The sequence below is a fragment of the Gorilla gorilla genome, chromosome 17 (genome assembly GCF_029281585.2).
Source record: "Gorilla gorilla gorilla isolate KB3781 chromosome 17, NHGRI_mGorGor1-v2.1_pri, whole genome shotgun sequence".
NCBI classification, from domain to species: domain Eukaryota; kingdom Metazoa; phylum Chordata; class Mammalia; order Primates; family Hominidae; genus Gorilla; species Gorilla gorilla.
This window is the reverse complement of record NC_073241.2, coordinates 14061205-14076894: the sequence shown is the minus strand read 5'-3', so window position 1 is coordinate 14076894 and position 15690 is coordinate 14061205.

The window sequence follows — 15690 nt, the reverse complement described above, 5'->3', positions numbered from 1 at the left end:
GGAATGGAATGGAATGGAATGGAATGGAATGGAATGGAATGGAATGGAATGGAATTCTATGGAATAGAATGGAATGGAATGGAATGGAATGGAATCAACCCGAGTAGAATGGAATGGATTGGAATGGAATGGAGTGGAATGGAATGGAATGGAATGGAATGGAATGGAATGGAATGGAATGGAATGGAATGGAATGGAATGGAATCAACCCGAGTAGAACGGAATGGAATGGAATGGAATGGATTGGAATGGAATGGAATGGAATGGAATTCAATGGAATAGAATGGAATGGAATGGAATGGAATGGAATCAAACCGAGTAGAATGGAATGGATTGGAATGGAATGGAATGGAATGGAATGGAATGGAATGGAATCGAATGGAATCGAATGGAATCGAATGGAATGGAATGGAATGGAATGGAATGGAGTGGAATGGAATGGAATAAACCCGAGTAGAACGGAATTGAATGGAATGGAATGGAATGGAATGGAATGGAATGGAATGGAATGGAATGGAATGGAATGGAATGGAATGGAATGGAATGGAATGGAATGGTATGGAATGGAATGGAATGAACCAGAGTAGAACGGAATGGAATGGAATGGAATAGAATGGAATGGAATGGAATGGAACGGAATGGAATGGATTGGAATGGAATCGAATGGAATGGAACGGAATGGAATGGAATGGAATGGAATCGAATGGAATGGAATGGAATGGAATGGAATTGAAAGGAATCGAATGGAATGGAATGGAATGGAATGGAATGGAATGGAATGGAATGGAATGGAATCAACCCGAGTAGAACGGAAAGGAATGGAATGGAATGGAATGGAATGGAATGGAATGGAATGGAATGGAATGGAATGGAATGGAATGGAATGGAATGGAATGGAATGGAATTCAATGGAATAGAATGGAATGGAATGGAATGGAATGGAATGAACCCGAGTAGAACGGAATGGAATGGAATGGAATGGAAAGGAATGGAATGGAATGGAATGGAATGGAACGGAATGGAATGGAATGGAATCAAGCCGAGTAGAATGGAATTTATTGGAATGGAATGGAATGGAATGGAATGGAATGGAATGGAATGGAATCGAATGGAATCGAATGGAATCGAGTGGAATGGAGTGGAAAAGAGTGGAATCAACCCGAGTAGAACGGAATGGAATGGAATGGAATGGAACAGAACGGAACGGAACGGAATGGAACGGAACAGAACGGAACGGAATGGAATGGAGTGAAATGGATTGGAATCTAATGGAATCGAATGGAACCGAATGGAATGGAATGGAAGGGATTGGAATGGAATGGAATGGAATGGAATGGAATCAACCCGAGTAGAATGGAATGGATTGGAATGGAATGGAATGGAATGGAATGGAATCGAATGGAATCGAATGGAATCGAATGGAAAGGAATGGAATAGAATGGAATCAACACGAGAAGAAAGGAATGGAATGGAATGGAATGGAATGGAATGGAATGGAATGGAATGGAGTGGAATGGAATGGAATGGAATGCAATGAAATGGAATGGAATGGAATGGAATGGAATCGAATGGAAAGGACTGGAATGAATTGGAATGGAATGGAATGGAATGGAATGGAATGGAATGGAATGGAATGGAATGGAATGGAATGGAATGGAATTAACCCGAGTAGAACGGAATGGAATGGAATGGAATGGATTGGAATGGAATGGAATGGAATGGAATTCAATGGAATGGAATGGAATGAAATGGAATGGAATGGAATGGAATGGAATGGAATCAACCACAGTAGAATGGAATGGATTGGAATGGAATGGAATGGAATGGAATCGAATGGAATGGAATGGAATCGAATGGAATGGAAAGGAATGGACCCGAGTAGAATGGAATGGAATGGAATGGAATGGAATGGAATGGAATGGAATGGAATGGAATGGAATGAACCAGAGTAGAACGGAATGGAATGGAATGGAATGGAATGGAATGGAATGGAATGGAATGGAATGGAATGGAATGGAATGGAATTCAATAGAATAGAATGGAAGGGAATGGAATGGAATGGAATGGAATGGAATGGAATGGAATCGAATGGAATCGAATGGAATCGAATGGAATCGAATGGAATGGAGTGGAATAGAATGGAATCAACCCGAATAGAACGGAACGGAACGGAACGGAATGGAACGGAACGGAACGGAATGGAATGTAGTGAAATGGAATGGAATCGAATGGAATCGAATGGAACCGAGTGGAATGGAATGGAAGGGAATGGAATGGAATGGAATGGAACGGAATGGAATGGAATGGAATGGAATCAACCCGAGTAGAATGGAATGGATTGGAATGGAATGGAATGGAATGGAATCAAATGGAATGGAGTGGAATGGAGTGGAATGGAATGGAATGGAATGGAATGGAATGGAATCAACCCGAGTACAACGGAATGGAATGGAATGGAATGGAATGGAATGGAATGGAATTCAATGGAATAGAATGAAATGGAATGGAATGGAATGGAATGGAATGGAATGGAATGGAATGGAATGGAATGGAATCGAATGGAATCGAAAGGAATGGAGTGGAATAGCATGGAATCAACCCGAGTAGAAAGGAATGGAATGGAACGGAACGGAAAGGAACGGAACGGAACGGAACGGAACGGAAAGGAATGGAATGGAGTGAAATGGAATGGAATCGAATGGAATCGAATGGAATGTAATGGAATGGAATGGAATGGAATGGAATTCAATGGAATACAATGGAATGGAATGGAATGGAATGGAATGGAATGGAATCGAATGGAATCGAATGGAATCGAATGGAATGGAAAGGAATAGTATGGAATCAACCCGAGTAGAAAGGAATGGAATGGAATGGATTGGAATGGAATGGAATGGAATGGAATGGAATGGAATGGAATGGAATGGAATGGAATGGAATCGAATGGAATGGAATGGAATGGAATGGAATGGAATGGAGTCAACCCGAGTAGAATGGATTGGATTAGAATGGAATGGAATGGAATCGAATGGAATGGAGTGGAATAGAATGGAATCAACCCGTGTAGAACGGAATGGAATGGAACGGAATGGAACGGAACGGAACGGAATGGAATGGAACGGAACGGAACGGAATGGAATGGAGTGAAATGGAATGGAATCGAATGGAATCGAATGGAATCGAATGGAATGGAATGGAAGGGAATGGAATGGAATGGAATGGAATGGAATCGAATGGAATCGAATGGAATCGAATGGAATGGAGTGGAATAGAATGGAATCAACCCGAATAGAACGGAACGGAACGGAACGGAATGGAACGGAACGGAACGGAATGGAATGTAGTGAAATGGAATGGAATCGAATGGAACCGAATGGAATGGAATGGAAGGGAATGGAATGGAATGGAATGGAATGGAATGGAATGGAATGGAATGGAATGGAATCAACCCGAGTAGAATGGAATGGATTGGAATGGAATGGAATGCAATGGAATCGAATGGAATCGAGTGGAATGGAATGGAATGGAATGGAATGGAATGGAATGGAATCAACCCGAGTAGATCGGAATGGAATGGAATGGAATGGAATGGAATGGAATGGAATGGAATGGAATTCATTGGAATAGAATGAAATGGAATGGAATGGAATGGAATGGAATGGAATGGAATGGAATGGAATGGTATCGAATGGAATCGAATGGAATCCAATGGAATGGAGTGGAATAGCATGGAATCAACCCGAGTAGAACGGAATGGAATGGAACGGAACGGAAAGGAACGGAACGGAACGGAACGGAACGGAACGGAATGGAATGGAGTGAAATGGAATGGAATCGAATGGAATCGAATGGAATCGAATGGAATGGAAAGGAATAGTATGGAATCAACCCGAGTAGAAAGGAATGGAATGGAATGGAAGGAATGGAATGGAATGGAATGGAATGGAATGGAATGGAATGGAATGGAATGGAATCAACCCGAGTAGAATGGATTGGATTGGAATGGAATGGAATGGAATCGAATGGAATGGAGTGGAATAGAATGGAATCAACCCGTGTAGAACGGAATGGAATGGAACGGAATGGAACGGAACGGAACGGAATGGAATGGAACGGAACGGAACGGAATGGAATGGAGTGAAATGGAATGGAATCGAATGGAATCGAATGGAACCGAATGGAATGGAATGGAAGGGAATGGAATGGAATGGAATGGAATGGAATCAACCCGAGTAGAATGTAATGGATTGGATTGGAATGGAATGGAATGGAATGGAATGGAATGGAATGGAATGGAATGGAATGGAAAAAATGGAATCAACCCGAGTAGAATGGAATGGATTGGAATGGAATGGAAAGGAATGGAATGGTATGGAATAGAATGGAATCGAATGGAATCGAATGGAATGGAATGGAATGAACCCGAGTAGAAAGGAATGCAATGGAATTGAATGGAATGGAATGCAATGGAATGGAATGGATTGGAATGGAATGGAATGGAATGGAATGGAATCGAAAGGAATGGAATGGAATGGAATGGAATGGAATAGAATGGAATGGAATGGAATGGAATCGAATGGAATCGAAAGGAATGGAATGGAATGGAATGGAATGGAATGGAATGGAATGGAATGGAAAAAATGGAATCAACCCGAGTTGAATGGATTGGATTGGAATGGAATGGAATGGAATCGAATGGAATGGAGTGGAATAGAATGGAATCAACCCGAGTAGAACGGAATTGAAAGAACGGAATGGAACGGAACGGAACGGAATGGAATGGAACGGAACGGAACGGAATGGAATGGAGTGAAATGGAATGGAATGGAATGGAATGGAATGGAATGGAATGGAATGGAATTCAATGGAACAGAATGGAATGGAATGGAATGGAATGGAATGGAATGGAATGGAATCGAATTGAATGGAATGGAATGGAATGGAATGGAATGGAATAGAATGGAATCAACACGAGTAGAAAGGATTGGAATGGAATGGAATGGAATGGAATGGAATGGAATGGAATGGAATGCTATGAAATGGAATGGAATGGAATGGAATCGAATGGAATGGACTGGAATGAAATGGAATGGAATGGAATGGAATGGAATGGAATGGAATGGAATGGAATGGAATGGAATGGAATGGAATGGAATGGAATGGAATTGAATCAACCCGAGTAGAATGGAATGGATTGGAATGGAATGGAATAGAATCGAATGGAATGGGAGGGAATCGAATGGAATGGATTGGAATGGAATGGACCCGAGTAGAACGGAATGGAATGGAATGGAATGGAATGGAATGGAATGGAATGGAATGGAATGGAATGGAATGGAATGAACCCGATTAGAACGGAATGGAATGGAATGGAATGGAATGGAATGGAAAGGAATGGAATGGAATGGAATCGAATGGAATCGAATGGAATCGAATGGAATGGAGTGGAATAGAATGGAATGAACCCGAATAGAACGGAACGGATCGGAACGGAATGGAACGGAACGCAACGGAATGGAACGTGGTGAAATGGAATGGAATCGAATGGAATCGAATGGAACCGAATGGAATGGAATGGAATAGAATGGAATGGAATGGAATGGAATGGGATGGAATGGAATGGAATGGAATGGAATGGAATGGAATGGAATGGAATGGAATGAACCCGAGTAGAACGGAATGGATTGGAATGGAATGGAATGGAATCGAATGGAACAGAATGGAATGGAATGGAATGGAATGGAATGGACACGAGTAGAACGGAAAGGAATGGAATGGAATCGAATGGAATCAAATGGAATGGAATGGAATGGAATGAACCCGAGTAGAGCGGAATGGAATGGAATGGAATGAAATGGAATGGAAAGGAATGGAATCAACCCGAGTAGAATGGAATGGATAGGAATGGAATGGAATAGAATGCAATGGAATTCAATACAATAGAATGGAAGGGAATGGAATGGAATGGAATGGAATGGAATGGAATCGAATGGAATCGAATGGAATGGAGTGGAATAGAATGGAATCAACCCGAATAGAACGGAACGGAACGGAACAGAACGGAACTTAACGGAATGGAATGGAATGGAGTGAAATGGAATGGAATCGAATGGAATCGAATGGAACCGAATGGAATGGAATGGAAGGGAATGGAATGGAATGGAATGGAATGGAATCGAATGGAATCGAATGGAATCGAATGGAATGGAGTGGAATAGAATGGAATCAACCCGAATAGAACGGAACGGAACGGAACGGAATGGAACGGAACGGAACGGAATGGAATGTAGTGAAATGGAATGGAATCGAATGGAATCGAATGGAACCGAATGGAACGGAATGGAAGGGAATTGAATGGAATGGAATGGAATGGAATGGAATGGAATGGAATGGAATGGAATGGGATCAACCCGAGAAGAACGGAATGGAATGGAATGGAATGGAATGGAATGGAATGGAATCAACCCGAGAAGAACGGAATGGAATGGAATGGAATGGAATGGAATGGAATGGAATGGAATGGAATTCGATGGAATAGAATGAAATGGAATGGAATGGAATGGAATGGAATGGAATGGAATGGAATCGAATGGAATCTAATGGAATCGAATGGAATCGAATGGAATGGAGTGGAATAGCATGGAATCAACCGGAGTACAACGGAATGGAATGGAACGGAACGGAAAGGAACGGAACGGAACGGAACGGAACGGAACGGAATGGAATGGAGTGAAATGGAATGGTATCGAATGGAATCGAATGGAATGTAATGGAATGGAATGGAATGGAATGGAATTCAATGGAATACAATGGAATGGAATGGAATGGAATGGAATGGAATGGAATGGAATCGAATGGAATCGAATGGAATCGAATGGAATGGAAAGGAATAGTATGGAATCAACCCGAGTAGAAAGGAATGGAATGGAATGGAAGGAATGGAATGGAATGGAATGGAATGGAATGGAATGCAATGGAATGGAATGGAATGGAATCGAAAGGAATGGAATGGAATGGAATGGAATGGAATAGAATGGAATGGAATGGAATGGAATCGAATGGAATGGAATGCAATGGAATGGAATGGAATGGAATGGAATGGAATGGAATGGAATGGAATCAACCCGAGTAGAATGGATTGGATTGGAATGGAATGGAATGGAATCGAATGGAATGGAGTGGAATAGAATGGAATCAACCCGAGTAGAACGGAATTGAATGGAACGGAATGGAACGGAACGGAACGGAATGGAATGGAACGGAACGGAACGGAATGGAATGGAGTGAAATGGAATGGAATCGAATGGAATCGAATGGAAACGAATGAAATGGAATGGAAGGGAATGGAATGGAATGGAATGGAGTGGAATGGAATCAACCCTAGTAGAACAGAATGGAATGGAATGGAATGGAATGGAATGGAATGGAATGGAATGGAATGGAATGGAATGGAATGGAGTGGAATTCAATGGAATAGAATGGAATGGAATGGAATGGAATGGAATGGAATGGAATGGAATGGAATGGAATGGAATCGAATGGAATCGAATGGAATGGAGTGGAATAGCATGGAATCAACCGGAGTACAACGGAATGGAATGGAACGGAACGGAAAGGAACGGAACGGAACGGAACGGAACGGAACGGAATGGAATGGAGTGAAATGGAATGGTATCGAATGGAATCGAATGGAATGTAATGGAATGGAATGGAATGGAATGGAATTCAATGGAATACAATGGAATGGAATGGAATGGAATGGAATGGAATGGAATGGAATCGAATGGAATCGAATGGAATCGAATGGAATGGAAAGGAATAGTATGGAATCAACCCGAGTAGAAAGGAATGGAATGGAATGGAAGGAATGGAATGGAATGGAATGGAATGGAATGGAATGCAATGGAATGGAATGGAATGGAATCGAAAGGAATGGAATGGAATGGAATGGAATGGAATAGAATGGAATGGAATGGAATGGAATCGAATGGAATGGAATGGAATGGAATGGAATGGAATGGAATGGAATGGAATGGAATGGAATGGAATGGAATCAACCCGAGTAGAATGGATTGGATTGGAATGGAATGGAATGGAATCGAATGGAATGGAGTGGAATAGAATGGAATCAACCCGAGTAGAACGGAATTGAATGGAACGGAATGGAACGGAACGGAACGGAATGGAATGGAACGGAACGGAACGGAATGGAATGGAGTGAAATGGAATGGAATCGAATGGAATCGAATGGAACCGAATGAAATGGAATGGAAGGGAATGGAATGGAATGGAATGGAGTGGAATGTAATCAACCCTAGTAGAACAGAATAGAATGGAATGGAATGGAATGGAATGGAATGGAATGGAATGGAATGGAATGGAATGGAATGGAGTGGAATTCAATGGAATAGAATGGAATGGAATGGAATGGAATGGAATGGAATGGAATGGAATGGAATGGAATCGAATGGAATGGAATGGAATGGAATGGAATGGAATGGAATGGAATGGAATGGAATAGAATGGAATCAACCCGAGTAGAAAGGATTGGAATGGAATGGAATGGAATGGAATGGATTGGAATGGAATGGAATGGAATGCTATGAAATGGAATGGAATGGAATGGAATCGAATGGAATGGACTGGAATGAAATGGAATGGAATGGAATGGAATGGAATCGAATGGAATGGAATGGAATGGAATCAACCCGAGTAGAATGGAATGGATTGGAATGGAATGGAATTGAATCGAATGGAATGGGAGGGAATCGAATGGAATGGAGTGGAAAGGAATGGACCCGAGTAGAACGGAATGGAATGGAATGGAATGGAATGGAATGGAATGGAATGGAATGGAATGGAATGGAATGGAATGGAATGGAATGGAAAGGAATGGTATGGAATGGAATGGAATGGAATGGAATTCAATAGAATAGAATAGAAGGGAATGGAATCGAATGGAATCGAATGGAATGGAGTGGAATAGAATGGAATCAACCCGAATAGAACGGAGCAGATCGGAACGGAATGGAACGGAACGCAACGGTGTGGAATGTAGTGAAATGGAATGGAATCGAATGGAATCGAAAGGAACCGAATGGAAAGGAATGGAATGGAATGGAATGGGATGGAATGGAATGGAATGGGATGGAATGGAATGGAATGGAATGGAATGGAATGCAATTAAATGGAATGGAATGGAATGGAATCGAATGAAATGGACTGGAATGAAATGGAATGGAATGGAATGGAATCGAATGGAATGGAATGGAATGGAATGGAATCAACCCGAGTAGAATGGAATGGATTGGAATGGAATGGAATGGAATCGAATGGAACAGAATGGAACGGAATGGAATGGAATGGAATGGACCCGAGTAGAACGGAAAGGAATGGAATGGAATCGAATGGAATGGAGTGGAATAGAATGGAATCAACCCGAATAGAACGGAACGGAACGGAACAGAACGGAACTTAACGGAATGGAATGGAATGGAGTGAAATGGAACGGAATCGAATGGAATCGAATGGAACCGAATGGAATGGAATGGAAGGGAATGGAATGGAATGGAATGGAATGGAATCGAATGGAATCGAATGGAATCGAATGGAATGGAGTGGAACAGAATGGAATCAACCAGAATAGAACGGAACGGAACGGAACGGAATGGAACGGAACGGAACGGAATGGAATGTAGTGAAATGGAATGGAATCGAATGGAATCGAATGTAACCGAATGGAATGGAATGGAAGGGAATGGAATGGAATGGAATGGAATGGAATGGAATGGAAAGGAATGGAATGGAATGGAATCAACCCGAGTAGAATTGAATGGATTGGAATGGAATGTAATGCAATGGAATCGAATGGAATCGAGTGGAATGGAATGGAATGGAATGGAATGGAATGGAATGGAATGGAATGGAATCAACCCGAGTAGAACGGAATGGAATGGAATGGAATGGAATGGAATGGAATGGAATTCAATGGAATAGAATGAAATGGAATGGAATGGAATGGAATGGAATGGAATGGAATGGAATCGAATGGAATCGAATGGAATCGAATGGAATGGAGTGGAATAGCATGGAATCAACCAGAATAGAACGGAATGGAATGGAACGGAACGGAAAGGAACGGAACGGAACGGAACGGAACGGAATGGAATGGAGTGAAATGGAATGGAATGGAATGGAATGGAATGGAATGGAATGGAATGGAATGGAATGGAATGGAATTCAATGGAATACAATGGAATGGAATGGAATGGAATGGAATGGAATCGAATCGAATGGAATCGAATGGAATCGAATGGAATTGAAAGGAATAGTATGGAATCAACCCGAGTAGAAAGGAATGGAATGGAATGGAAGGAATGGAATGGAATGGAATGGAATGGAATGGAATGGAATGGAATCGAATGGAATGGAGTGGAATAGAATGGAATCAACCCGTGTAGAACGGAATGGATTGGAAAGGAATGGAATGGAATGGAATGGTATGGAATAGAATGGAATCGAATGGAATCGAATGGAATGGAATGGAATGAACCCGAGTAGAACGGAATGCAATGGAATGGAATGGAATGGAATGCAATGGAATGGAATGGAATGGAATCGAAAGGAATGGAATGGAATGGAATGGAATGGAATAGAATGGAATGGAATGGAATGGAATCGAATGGAATCAAATGGAATGGAATGGAATGGAATGGAATGAAATGGAATGGAATGGAATGGAATGGAATCAACCCGAGTAGAATGGATTGGATTGGAATGGAATGGAATGGAATCGAATGGAATGGAGTGGAATAGAATGGAATCAACCCGAGTAGAACGGAATTGAATGGAACGGAATGGAACGGAACGGAACGGAATGGAATGGAACGGAACGGAACGGAATGGAATGGAGTGAAATGGAATGGAATCGAATGGAATCGAATGGAACCGAATGAAATGGAATGGAAGGGAATGGAAAGGAATGGAATGGAATGGAATGGAATCAACCCGAGTAGAACGGAATGGAATGGAATGGAAATTAATGGAATGGAATGGAATGGAATGGAATGGAATGGAATGGATTGGAATGGAATGGAATTCAATGGAATAGAATGGAATGGAATGGAATGGAATGGAATGGAATGGAATGGAATCGAATTGAATGGAATCGAATGGAATGGAATGGAATGGAATGGAATAGAATGGAACCATCCCGAGTAGAAAGGATTGGAATGGAATGGAATGGAATGGAAGGGAATGGAATGGAATGGAATGGAATGGAATGGAATGGAATGGAATGGAATGCTATGGAATGGAATGGAATGGAATGGAATCGACTGGAATGGAATGGAATGGAATCAACCCGAGTTTAATGGAATGGATTGCAATGGAATGGAAGGGAATCGAATGGAATGGGAGGGAATCGAATGGAATGGAATGGAATGGAATGGACCCGAGTAGAACGGAATGTAATGTATTGGAATGGAATGGAATGGAATGGAATGGAATGGAATGGAATGAACCCGAGTAGAACGGAATGGAATGGAATGGAATGGAATGGAATGGAATGGAATGGAATGGAATGGAATTCAATAGAATAGAATGGAAGGGAATGGAATGGAATGGAGTGGAATGGAATGGAATGGAATTCAATGGAATAGAATGGAATGGAATGGAATAGAATGGAATCATCCCGAGTAGAAAGGATTGGAATGGAATGGAATGGAATGGAAGGGAATGGAATGGAATGGAATGGAATGGAATGGAATGGAATGGAATGGAATGCTATGGAATGGAATGGAATGGAATGGAATCGACTGGAATGGAATGGAATGGAATCAACCCGAGTAGAATGGAATGGATTGCAATGGAATGGAAGGGAATCGAATGGAATGGGAGGGAATCGAATGGAATGGAGTGGAATGGAATGGACCCGAGTAGAACGGAATGTAATGTAATGTAATGTAATGGAATGGAATGGAATGGAATGGAATGGAATGGAATGAACCCGAGTAGAACGGAATGGAATGGAATGGAATGGAATGGAATGGAATGGAATGGAATGGAATGGAATGGAATGGAATGGAATTCAATAGAATAGAATGGAAGGGAATGGAATGGAATGGAGTGGAATGGAATGGAATGGAATCGAATGGAATCGAATGGAATCGAATGGAATGGAGTGGAATAGAATGGAATCAACCCGAATAGAACGGAACGGATCGGAACGGAATGGAACGGAACGCAACGGAATGGAATGTAGTGAAATGGATTGGAATCGAATGGAATCGAATGGAACCGAATGGAAAGGAATGGAATGGAATGGAATGGAATGGAATCGAAAGGAATGGAATGAAATGGAATGGAATGGAAAGGAATGGAATGGAATGGAATGGAATCAACCCGAGTAGAATGGAATGGATTGGAATGGAATGGAATGGAATCGAATGGAACAGAATGGAATGGAATGGAATGGAATGGAATGGACCCGAGTAGAATGGAAAGGAATGCAATGGAATCGAATGGAATCAAATGGAATGGAATGGAATGGAATGAACCCGAGTAGAGTGGAATGGAATGGGATGGAATGAAATGGAATGCAAAGGAATGGAATCAACCCGAGTAGAATGGAATGGATAGGAATGGAATGGAATGGAATGCAATGGAATTCAATAGAATAGAATGGAAGGGAATGGAATGGAATGGAATGGAATGGAATGGAATGGAATGGAATCGAATGGAATCGAATGGAATGGAGTGGAATAGAATGGAATCAACCCGAATAGAACGGAACGGAACAGAACAGAACGGAACTTAACGGAATGGAATGGAATGGAGTGAAAGGGAATGGAATCGAATGGATTCGAATGGAACCGAATGGAATGGAATGGAAGGGAATGGAATGGAATGGAATGGAATGGAATCGAATGGAATCGAAGGGAATCGAATGGAATGGAGTGGAATAGAATGGAATCAACCCGAATAGAACGGAACGGAACGGAACGGAATGGAACGGAACGGAACGGAATGGAATGTAGTGAAATGCAATGGAATCGAATGGAATCGAATGGAACCGAATGGAATGGAATGGAAGAGAATGGAATGGAATGGAATGGAATGTAATGGAATGGAATCAACCCGAGTAGAATTGAATGGATTGGAATGGAATGGAATGCAATGGAATCGAATGGAATCGAGTTGAATGGAATGGAATGGAATGGAATGGAATGGAACGGAATCAACCCGAGTAGAACGGAATGGAATGGAATGGAATGGAATTCAATGGAATAGAATGAAATGGAATGGAATGGAATGGAATGGAATGGAATGGAATGGAATGGAATGGAATGGAATCGAATGGAATCGAATGGAATGGATTGGAATAGCATGGAATCAACCCGAGTAGAACGGAATGGAATGGAACGGAACGGAAAGGAATGGAACGGAACGGAACGGAACAGAACGGAATGGAATGGAGTGAAATGGAATGGAATCGAATGGAATCGAATGGAATGTAATGGAATGGAATGGAATGGAATGGAATGGAATTCAATGGAATACAATGGAATGGAATGGAATGGAATGGAATCGAATGGAATTGAATGGAATCGAATGGAATGGAAAGGAATAGTATGGAATCAACCCGAGTAGAAAGGAATGGAATGGAATGGAAGGAATGGAATGGAATGGAACGGAATGGAATGGAATGGAATGGAATGGAATGGAATCGAAAGAAATGGAATGGAATGGAATGGAATGGAATGGAATGGAATGGAATGGAATGGAATCAACCCGAGTAGAATGGATTGGATTGGAATGGAATGGAATGGAATCGAATGGAATGGCGTGGAATAGAATGGAATCAACCCGTGTAGAACGGAATGGAATACAACGGAATGGAACGGAACGGAACGGAATGGAATGGAACGGAACGGAACGGAATGGAACGGAATGGAATGGAATGGAATGGAATGGAATGGAATGGAATAGAATGGAATCAACCCGAGTAGAAAGGATTGGAATGGAATGGAATGGAATGGAATGGATTGGAATGGAATGGAATGGAATGCTATGAAATGGAATGGAATGGAATGGAATCGAATGGAATGGACTGGAATGAAATGGAATGGAATGGAATGGAATGGAATCGAATGGAATGGAATGGAATGGAATCAACCCGAGTAGAATGGAATGGATTGGAATGGAATGGAATTGAATCGAATGGAATGGGAGGGAATCGAATGGAATGGAGTGGAAAGGAATGGACCCGAGTAGAACGGAATGGAATGGAATGGAATGGAATGGAATGGAATGGAATGGAATGGAATGGAATGGAATGGAATGGAAAGGAATGGTATGGAATGGAATGGAATGGAATGGAATTCAATAGAATAGAATAGAAGGGAATGGAATCGAATGGAATCGAATGGAATGGAGTGGAATAGAATGGAATCAACCCGAATAGAACGGAGCAGATCGGAACGGAATGGAACGGAACGCAACGGTGTGGAATGTAGTGAAATGGAATGGAATCGAATGGAATCGAAAGGAACCGAATGGAAAGGAATGGAATGGAATGGAATGGGATGGAATGGAATGGAATGGGATGGAATGGAATGGAATGGAATGGAATGGAATGCAATTAAATGGAATGGAATGGAATGGAATCGAATGAAATGGACTGGAATGAAATGGAATGGAATGGAATGGAATCGAATGGAATGGAATGGAATGGAATGGAATCAACCCGAGTAGAATGGAATGGATTGGAATGGAATGGAATGGAATCGAATGGAACAGAATGGAACGGAATGGAATGGAATGGAATGGACCCGAGTAGAACGGAAAGGAATGGAATGGAATCGAATGGAATGGAGTGGAATAGAATGGAATCAACCCGAATAGAACGGAACGGAACGGAACAGAACGGAACTTAACGGAATGGAATGGAATGGAGTGAAATGGAACGGAATCGAATGGAATCGAATGGAACCGAATGGAATGGAATGGAAGGGAATGGAATGGAATGGAATGGAATGGAATCGAATGGAATCGAATGGAATCGAATGGAATGGAGTGGAACAGAATGGAATCAACCAGAATAGAACGGAACGGAACGGAACGGAATGGAACGGAACGGAACGGAATGGAATGTAGTGAAATGGAATGGAATCGAATGGAATCGAATGTAACCGAATGGAATGGAATGGAAGGGAATGGAATGGAATGGAATGGAATGGAATGGAATGGAAAGGAATGGAATGGAATGGAATCAACCCGAGTAGAATTGAATGGATTGGAATGGAATGTAATGCAATGGAATCGAATGGAATCGAGTGGAATGGAATGGAATGGAATGGAATGGAATGGAATGGAATGGAATGGAATGGAATCAACCCGAGTAGAACGGAGTGGAATGGAATGGAATGGAATGGAATGGAATGGAATTCAATGGAATAGAATGAAATGGAATGGAATGGAATGGAATGGAATGGAATGGAATGGAATCGAATGGAATCGAATGGAATCGAATGGAATGGAGTGGAATAGCATGGAATCAACCAGAATAGAACGGAATGGAATGGAACGGAACGGAAAGGAACGGAACGGAACGGAACGGAACGGAATGGAATGGAGTGAAATGGAATGGAATGGAATGGAATGGAATGGAATGGAATGGAATGGAATGGA